Genomic DNA, 9,439 nt, shown 5'->3' with positions numbered 1-9,439 from the left:
GCCTCCGGCGTCGCTTCCGTATCGGACCGGTAACAAAACGGGTACAGGCCGAATTTAGTTCTGATTTCGTTACATTCGCAGATCTGCGCAGACTGCTTAAACCTTCCGTTATTGCCTAAAGCAGATTATATGACTCTCTCTTGTAATGGTAGTAGAAAGTATCTCAAGTTTTTTTTCCAAAAATCAGTATGATCGCATACATCTGTATGTGAGAATAGGACTATGCCACATGCGAAAAAGGCCTTTGTGTTAGTTTCAGCTGCCTGCCACTCCAAGCGTCCACAGTTAAGCCACTGGCAGAGCTCTTTTCGGTCAGGTTAGTTACATCGTTTAGCTATGGCAAACTGGCTCTTCCCGGCGAATCGCTAGTTTACCCTTAACCAATGTAATTTCATTTTATCTGCTGAAAGACAACAACGACAGGTGACGCGCGACGTAGCGCCAGCTTGACTGTGCTATAGTATCCTAGGCTTTCTTGCTCTTATTCCTTCTGACGGACGCCTACTAATAATACTAAAGGTTTTCTCTCATTTTCGTCTCATCTCTATGGGTTAAGCTTTTGACTTACGTGGCCTGCACAAAAACAAGCGCTGGCTCTAGCAGGGGTGCGGGGTAATTTTCGTTTTTACAGACCTAGATTAGAGGCACGTAGGGAGCGCGGGTCAGATCTCAAACTCACCAATGCTATGGATGGGGTTTATTCACCCGTCTGATGTGGGCTTATTCGTATACCCGGGCAACTAAGTTTGAGTACATGAAACCTAGAGTAATCCAGCCATGCTTAGTTGTGTTAACAGTGCAGACGGGAAGACAGGCCATGGCAGGGCCTACGAAGATGACAGTTATACCTTTAGGCCTTTAATCTTTGTCTATGTGCCTACAGCCTCTTTCAATAAATGCGCTGTCGTATTCTTATAAGACTGCCATTAATGCCCCTTATATAACAATACATACGTCATCTCACTTTGTCTCTTCTTGTTGTTCATAACCTTTCGGTTTTCTTGTAGAGACGAAATGCTGCTTTTCGCTATGGCAGCTCCGTCCATGGTGATGGCCGCAGGGCCACTGACGTTTGCCCCTGTAACTGCCGAACCGGCCATTATTGATAAAAGTGTAGCATGCACCTCAGATATGCAGGCTACTTAGCCTTCTCTAGTAACGATGGCCAAAATCAACAACTCCACCATGAAAAATGAAGCTAGTTGTCTGTTCCTCATGATTAAGAATGTCTGAGTAAATTTGCACCTTGCACGGATTGCTGGGTACAGTACACGAAATCGAGTGAATTTTCCATACCTAATTTAGGCTTGCTTGGGCAGGCTTCGCAAGTGAACAGCAGGACACGTGCCTATATTAACTGGAGAACAAAATGTGACTGCTTCTCCGCGGTGCCTACTTTTCTAACAATGATCTTATTAGATAGTACTGGGTACTGGCGCCTTTTACATAAAAGCGGTGGCTCAAGTACGCAGTGCAAGATTAGGGTATTACCCTCGTAAGGTTTAAAGTAACAAGAAGTTCAAAAAAAAAGAAACGATATAAATTAATGCTCATTTGAAAAATGGTCTCCTCCTATACATACTGTCTACTAGAGACCATATTTGATTGTTTTGTATCTTTAATGTTTTTGATTGACCAATGTAGTATCCATCATTGACAATATGGAAGCTTTTTTTTTTTCCTTTAAATTTATATAAGACAATAACATAGGCAATTGCTTTCGATGAAAAGTGAGTAAAGTTTATTCTTTCAGTCTGAGGGATAAAATAACCCAGCGAATGAGTGGCTGCGAACAGAAGCAGACAGAAATACGGTTGGGCGTGAGAAAGTCGCAAGCCGTGAATGAAAGATCTGCGCCAAGATTGACGATCTTGAAGTACATACCCAGACTAACGCGACAGTTACTTCTAGAGTTTTGTATCTGGGGCGCCGTTTAGTTGACTCCATCGTGTTAGCTATCGACGTCATCTGCTGCGCCGGCTCACAATCTGGGTGGTGACATTTTTCTGGTTTCTTCTTGTCGACTCTACTCTCCGGCAAAAAAATTGTTTTTTTTTTTGCTAGCCAGTCTAGGGGGCTGATACTGATATGCATGTTTCCAATCTGGTCCCTATTTTGACTTGTAGAAACAATACCGAGAGGACAAAATATTGTCAATTTAGTTACATATATCACAGCGTGTTGTCGACTGCGTTCACCGAAGGTACCGCCTCCCTCATTTGTCCACTTGGCCTTATACCATTGTGTAGAATTTATGCAAAGTAGAGTGTATCGTCTGTCATCTTTGGTTCGCTTCGACTCCTTTTGGCCAATGCAGCCGTGTCGCTGGCGTAGCCGCAGTTATACCAGTGCCGATCCGTTCGTAGTTCAAACTGGCAATACAGCGACAGCAAGCACCTTACAATGAAGGCCTCGGTTGGTCTGACTAGGCTTGAAAGATTCATTCTTCAGCAGATTCAACAAACGGCCATTCGTTTTATACTTATGATTTCCAAAAATCCAGACCAAGCCTTTGTTATTGGTCCATCATGTTGGCGAGGGTAAAAAACGAAGATAACTACGTTACCCCTTCCCATTCCGTGCCACGTTCGGGGACTCGTCGAGTCACATAGATAAATTCACGCACATAAGATTAGAGCTGCAGTAACAAACTAACAAAACGTATAAACAGTGGGCTGGTGTTACATTAAGCAATTGATATAGAGACAGTATTGGCACTGGTATTAATAGAAGACAATAAACTACGATGAAAATTTATGTCCCACAAGCAGGTCGTACTATTCCGTCTCCCACTTCAACTATTTCTCGCGCGCGTGAGTAGAACCGCTTGGCTCAGTCGTCACATTTCGACCCGTTTCACTTTCTTAGTTTCGTGTTTTCTCGCCCATTCCTTCGGTCCGCTCTGACATACATGTCGCTTGCATCGTTCCCTCACTGAACGCAGGACACCCAAATTTGGCTACTTTGGGCCTAGTAGACGCGTAAGCTACGTTCACCGTCGCGCAAAGGATGCCGTTTCGTACAATTCGTCGATTTGTAGTTAGCCATTATTGCTGTTATTGAGTCCTTGGCCAACTGAATACTTTCGTGGTCAGGACTTCCTCATCGACTGACGTCGTGGTAAGTAAATATTTTCTAGTCCTGCTTCGTCTTTCAATGAGTATCGTACCGATATCATCGATTTGCTTGGGGCTTTCGTTCGCATGCACGATTTAGTCGACTAGGATGCTCTCACAGCTTAGTGATACGGGATCAGAGAACAACTCCATTCACCATATTAACAAGCTGTCGCCAAAAAATTATGTGGAACATAGTGTCGTCGCGTTAGGAAAAGAATAAAATATCTTCATGCATCTTTTTTTTTTTTTTTTTAATTTTCGAGAATCTGTCAATGTGCTGCACCAGTTTTATGTAACCAGTCAAGCTGCCTAGTAGTCTCTAATCGAAACTAAAGCTAATGGGTTCTATAACGCTGTTGTGCGTTGTATGAAGTAATGTCCTAATGTTTACATCGACGTATCGAACCAAGACATGGCCAAGCATTACCTTTGCATTTATAACGGAAGGCCGCAAATGATGCAGCACTAAAGCATACACTCTGTTACAACGTATATATGATGAAGAAACGCAATGGCAGCTATTTGCACAGCAAAACTTGCTACTAGAACTACATATACTACAAAACAGGACCCTTTTTCGTTAATTACGATACTTGGAAGAAACCATTAAATTTTCTTAATTAAAAAAATAAATAATTAATTAAAAGTACAAAATTGATCTCTCGCGCAGCTTCAACAAATCCCAGACTGCAGTAGCAAGCTGGCAAAAGTTGTCGGTAAATCAAATAAGTTCCCAAATGCTACATTGTATAATCATAGCGGTGTGGGAAGTCGTGGTGAGTCAACCGAGAGAAAATAAGTTAGGAGCTTCGGAAACAGCTGTTTGTCGTCGATCGTTCCAGACAAACAAATTTATTTTATGACCTAACCGGTTTGGAGGGGACAAACGGTGAGGACGATTATTTATGCCCTGTAATCCCTTAGTCCTAAACAAACATTTTATGGCAGACACTGAACTGTTCCAGTCTTTTGGCACACCGCCAACGACCGAGCCAAAAAAAAATCGACGAAATTTACCATATTGGAAGAAAATGTCATAGATAAAGCGACATATGCAGATTAGGCTAGATAGATATTTCTAGGACATGAGCTTACAACAACTAATATTGCGGGCGATACTCGTATTGATAGAAAGTCTTTGGAAGGTAGCAACAATAACAACAGCAGTGGCTGGACAGGTCGCAGGAATCAGATTAGATATTGATTCATACCTAGCCATAAGACGTGTACGTCTAGACGTACGAAGGTCGAGTGACGAAAGGACTGAGCGCTAAATATACACAGAAGATCAGTAACACAGTTTTTGTTAGAAAGTATATATTTATCAATTCTATCTTAATGTACGTAAAAATATAACGAACGGACAATGTGAAACTTCGTACGCGAATCCAATATCCAATAACACTGCTCTTGTTACGTGGAGATAAATGCGGGGCTATATAATACCGGGTTTGTATATATCGCTCGCCCTTTCTTTTCTAGCGACAAAAAGTAATTTTTTAATTTCAATCCCGAAGTTTTTATGTACAACACGTATGTTAAATTCACAGAAAATTGCCTGCAAGGCACAACTTAGTTTTTTTCTAAAAACGGGTGTATGTATGTATGGGCCAATACGAAACTAAGACATCTAATTTTCAGATTTGTTTTGCCACATGTCGTTCCTGTCAACAACGATCTCAGATGTTCTTATCTCGAGGTTTGAAAAGTAATTTGGTGACTTCATCGTTATAAGGCAGCGTCCGGACAGAACAGGATTATCGACATATATATCACGTTGCGGGTGATTATAGTCACGGCTAAAATTTACATTAACAAATTATCTATATTCAAGCCATGGCAGTTTTAGAAAACGGTGCGTACATTGTTACCGTTCCTTGTTACTCATCCAACAAAATGCAACTCGCTGATACTTAAGCCATCCAAAACCCAGCACCACACGTGCACGCACGATAAATGAATTATAACCTTTAGTTGTTTAACATGCAAGTAAAAGTACATACAATGCTCTTACTTTCTAGCTATAATCACGGCCCCCTCTAGGACGAAAAAATATTTTTTCATTAGGATCATTGAACTGACGACGAATAGCCCACAAAGCACCACTCCTGGCTCATATACTCCACCTTATTAGGCCATATGCTCCAACGACATAAGCGTTCTCGATGTGAGCCCATTTAGCCCATGCAATAGAAAAGTTCTTTACGAATATAGTAATGTAATTGTTTTCTTTCCCGCGGCACCGATTAACTTCAACGACAGCTCGAAGGAAATTGAGCTTTACCATAAATATATACGCAATAAGAAAAAGAACTTTGGAAGATACTCGTTTCGGGTGCACATAATCCTTAGGTAAAATGCGCTACGAGCGGATCCGTGAACGAACGACGTCGTGGGACGCCTTCATCGTTGTTGTTCTTCCGCTTGTTAGCACGCGATAGAATACCGTTTATTCGGTTGGTAAATCGTCAATGTCTCTATACAAATTCTTTGCAGGACAAAAAGGCACTATGCAGTGAACGTTGGTATAACGGAGTTGCATCTGATAGCCTCATATGGGAACGGAAACTTTCGGATGGCTGATTATCATCATTATTATATCTTTTTGGGACAGCTGCTTTAATTATGTAAAAATATGAACCGCTTAAATTTATATAATTGATCTTTAGCAATAACAGCATCCCTCTCACTTTACCTCCCACTAAACCCTTAAAGTATCGCAATATGTTTCAGCACTGAGCCAAACAGCATCAGCGACAAGTATCAACTCTAAGTTCATTCCACAATAAAGAAACTAGCCAAACTTTATTAAATATAACACGCTATAATAGCAGATAATGCTTAGCAATACTAGTAGCAATCGTAGCATGCCAATATGTAAGGTGAAATTTTTGGCATTATATTAAACGCATCGTTGAAGTTCGTTATTATTTTTAATTATAATCTCTGTGTCCTTCTTTTTCATTCCTGATCGTTCAACACGACGTGCGAACCATTCTATGACGTATCATATGATAAGCTTCGACTAGTCAAAAATTCGCGCAAAAAAAGAAACCTAATATCGAACACCGTGCAGTAAATCCGTATGCCTGCTTTATTATACCGTCGTCCACATTTTTTCCCAGGTCTTCTCACTCTGCTACATTCGCTGACCTCTGTTAGTTACCATTGGATCGAACACGGCAACACGGCGCGCTACCGAACCATTTATCACTTCTTGTGCCGTGAAAAAACCCATAGGCGCTTTTGGGTTCAAGGAAAGAGCGTAGAACACAAAAACCGCGTTTGAAGGCTACGAGCAGGGCAGAGCTAGTAAACCGGGGCAGATTCGGGGGTGCATATTCAACGCGTCTAGTTCACTCTGAGGGTGACAAATGGCGTTGTTTAACGAGACGCGGAAGGTGCCAAGAATAATTTTTGAGAAAAGGATTGTTTTCAAGAATATTTCCGTCGCCGAAGAAAGACGCACGTGAGAAAGGTGATCGCCTTAATAGTACGATAAATAACAGAAAAAAAAAAAAAAAAGATAACATTACGGAACGCAGGATATGAGCACGACCCCAATTTTTCGATCAAGAATGAAGGGAGTGGTACTGTCCGATGTTGACAAACACGAAAGTTACCTGCTTCACTATTATTATTATTGCTGTTAAGCTTACTGACTGCATGGGGTTGCCATCGTTTCTACTAAAATCAATAGTATCGACCCTGAAACTGCTAAGCGTAAAATTAGTTCGCTCGGTATTGAATCGCATATCCGATAAACAATCTAATGGTCTTCCTGTTTCGTCAAATCAATTTACAGCGGTTTGTTCAAGTTTCTCTCGATTGCAATGGTGGTCATATTGGTAATAATGGTAGCTATATATATAAAATTCTTAGTCTTCGTTTACCCTAGACGTCCTACTAAGCTCTTTATTCTGATAACGTCAGCCTTCTCAAATCTACCTCGCAGAAACCACGAAGCGGCAGTGTAAATAGAATAAGTTTCAGTTCTCAGGACAGAAAGGGTTTTGACTGGAGTACGTGATGAAAGTGAAATGTTAAGACATAAAATAGGAAAAAACACGGGTCGACAATAACTAAAAGGGGTGGTGCCAGAGAAGATTCTCCATGTCAACGGCAAGGACCTGCACGAAACTGTCAAAATTGCTATTCTGGACGCTCGAATATTGACATAGAAAAAAAAGGACCTGAAAATTGCCGCATTAGTCTGCCGAATCCTCTGTTTATTGCTTGCCATCGACATTGGTTTCCGTCGCCTTGTCTTAAAGGGCCTAGGAATATCGAACACTTTGCACGAAGAAGCGAGTACGTGTTTTGAATAACATTTTGTAAATGACAGAAATGTACCGGCTTTCCGACACTGAGGCGGAAAAGTACGCCTCGTGCATTTTTATAATGCTGCATTCCTAGAAATGGAGCACGCAAATCGTACCATGTCCGGGCTACCTCGATCGGTGAAAATCGAATTGAATGAAACGGGAAAACTATCAGCACTAATTTAGACCCGCTTGGTCTGTGCTCCGCGTGCTGCAAGTTCCGGAGGATACATCATGGCAGCCGTTCACGAAACTTTATGACCGTTCCAAATAATGTACACATATATATATATATATGCATCTCTTCGTCGCATCTGATGACCTGTCTACGGCATTATTCCACGTGTAGCCATGCGAATAGGGTACTGCATAGGCGTTTCGCGATTTTTGAGTGATTTAATATAGATTATTTTGTATTGTTTCAACGGTACTACAATACTACATGGTCGCTAGAGCTTTACAACCTAGCTTTTGGACAGTGGCAGCTTTCGCTAATTATTTATTTATTTTTTTTTTTATCCAGATGTCATTTTGTTGTATCGATTGTGTCAATCGTATGATAACGGTATAATAACTAAAAACAAATAATATTGCCTGTCGTCATCTTGGTTTTTCTAGAAGGGACCTTTATAGTTCTTGCATCGATGACTTCGATGGCTTGTTTCGTTACCACCTTAGACTTTGGCAGCGTATTTTTGCCACCTCGCAACTGTGTTTTTTTTTTACGTAGATAGTAAAGCCCAGAATTGCCTGCCGATCTTTCGTCCAAGCCCGTACCAGTTCCAATAGCTAAGTCCTTTTAGCAGCTTACGTAAGCCTATCAATAAAGCCGTTAATTTCATTTGAACGCTCACCTTACGCAGGTACAAATACTTTCCAGCTATACTTACACAGATACACACAAAATATAGCATGCCGGTGATAGGCTAAAATAGGACTGCCATGATTAGGATACTATACGTTGTCGACAGTCTGCGTTACGGTTGGTGCTATACCATCGCCTCGAGCTGAATAGAAGGAATCGGCCAAGTAAGATATCTATCATTATTATTGTTGTTGTTGTTGTTGTTATTCACAAGGATGGTCGACACTTAAAGTTGTTGTGCCATTGTAACCGAATGTTGCATTTCGATGCGCTGTGCCGACAAGGTAAAGTTAATGGAATGTTTAAATAGGTGGATACGAGTAAATTACCTGTCTGCCAACACTGCGAATCGGCGGATGACTGCAGCGACGGGCCAATGCTATTATACACTCATATTGCTTTTTTTCAGCGGCAGCATCGTCACCGTCCTACGCCCGAAATCTATTTTGCTACAATGAGCGGACGAGTTCGAGGCCTTCCTCCTTCCCTCGGCCCTTTCAGCTATCCTTAGTGCACACGAAGGGTGCACGTTACTTTGGAGGCCTCGTGAAGCAGCAGGTGTCGCCTGCCGCCTGGTAATAAGCGTAATTAAGAACTGCTCGTAGGAATCATGATGACGTTGTTGAACAGTAAGAAAATTTGACATATATACAAATATGATTTACACAATAGTCTTCGCTAGGTTCATTAGTGTATTTGCTGACATTTGGTGACATATACATCTACACGCGTATCTCTATCAACCACACACGCCGATGGTGGCAGAACAGTGAGCGTTGACAGTACATAAGCAGCATGTAGACAACATGCAGCTTTAGTCCGTTTTTGAGCAAGATGTCTTCCCGAAAGATCCTAAAAATATCCATTTTACATGTTCTACAGTTTAGCCGTTCTATCTAGCCGATGATGAGTGCCGCATTTAGAGTAAGCTTAAGTCAGTAGGCCACGTATGAGTATATATATATATATATAGTATTTGTTAACAAGATGATATTTGGGCCATAAATTCTATTCTCTAAAATATATTCTGTAAAACGTGAGGCAGACGCAGTCTCCGAAGTAAAATTCGAAACATTTATTCAGGGTCTATATTGCTTTTTATTTGTACAATCATTTGAAAATCAGTCTACTAC

At 41.2% G+C, this 9,439-nt stretch overlaps 1 long non-coding RNA gene across 1 annotated transcript; it reads left to right on the top strand.

Annotated features, from left to right (window-relative positions):
* Positions 1 to 1,745: 1,745 nt before the first annotated feature.
* LOC147751914 (uncharacterized) lies at positions 1,746 to 9,432 on the top strand. Its single transcript, XR_015315557.1, has 3 exons — positions 1,746 to 3,120; positions 4,761 to 4,902; positions 8,716 to 9,432. It is a non-coding gene; the product is annotated as an uncharacterized LOC147751914 (long non-coding RNA).
* Positions 9,433 to 9,439: the final 7 nt, after the last annotated feature.

The sequence above is a fragment of the Varroa jacobsoni genome, unplaced genomic scaffold (assembly GCF_002532875.2).
Source record: "Varroa jacobsoni isolate VJ856 unplaced genomic scaffold, vjacob_1.0 contig01350, whole genome shotgun sequence".
In the NCBI taxonomy this organism is placed as follows: Eukaryota; Metazoa; Arthropoda; class Arachnida; order Mesostigmata; family Varroidae; genus Varroa; species Varroa jacobsoni.
Note: the sequence above shows the minus strand (reverse complement) of the source record. Positions and strands in the feature narration are given on the sequence as shown.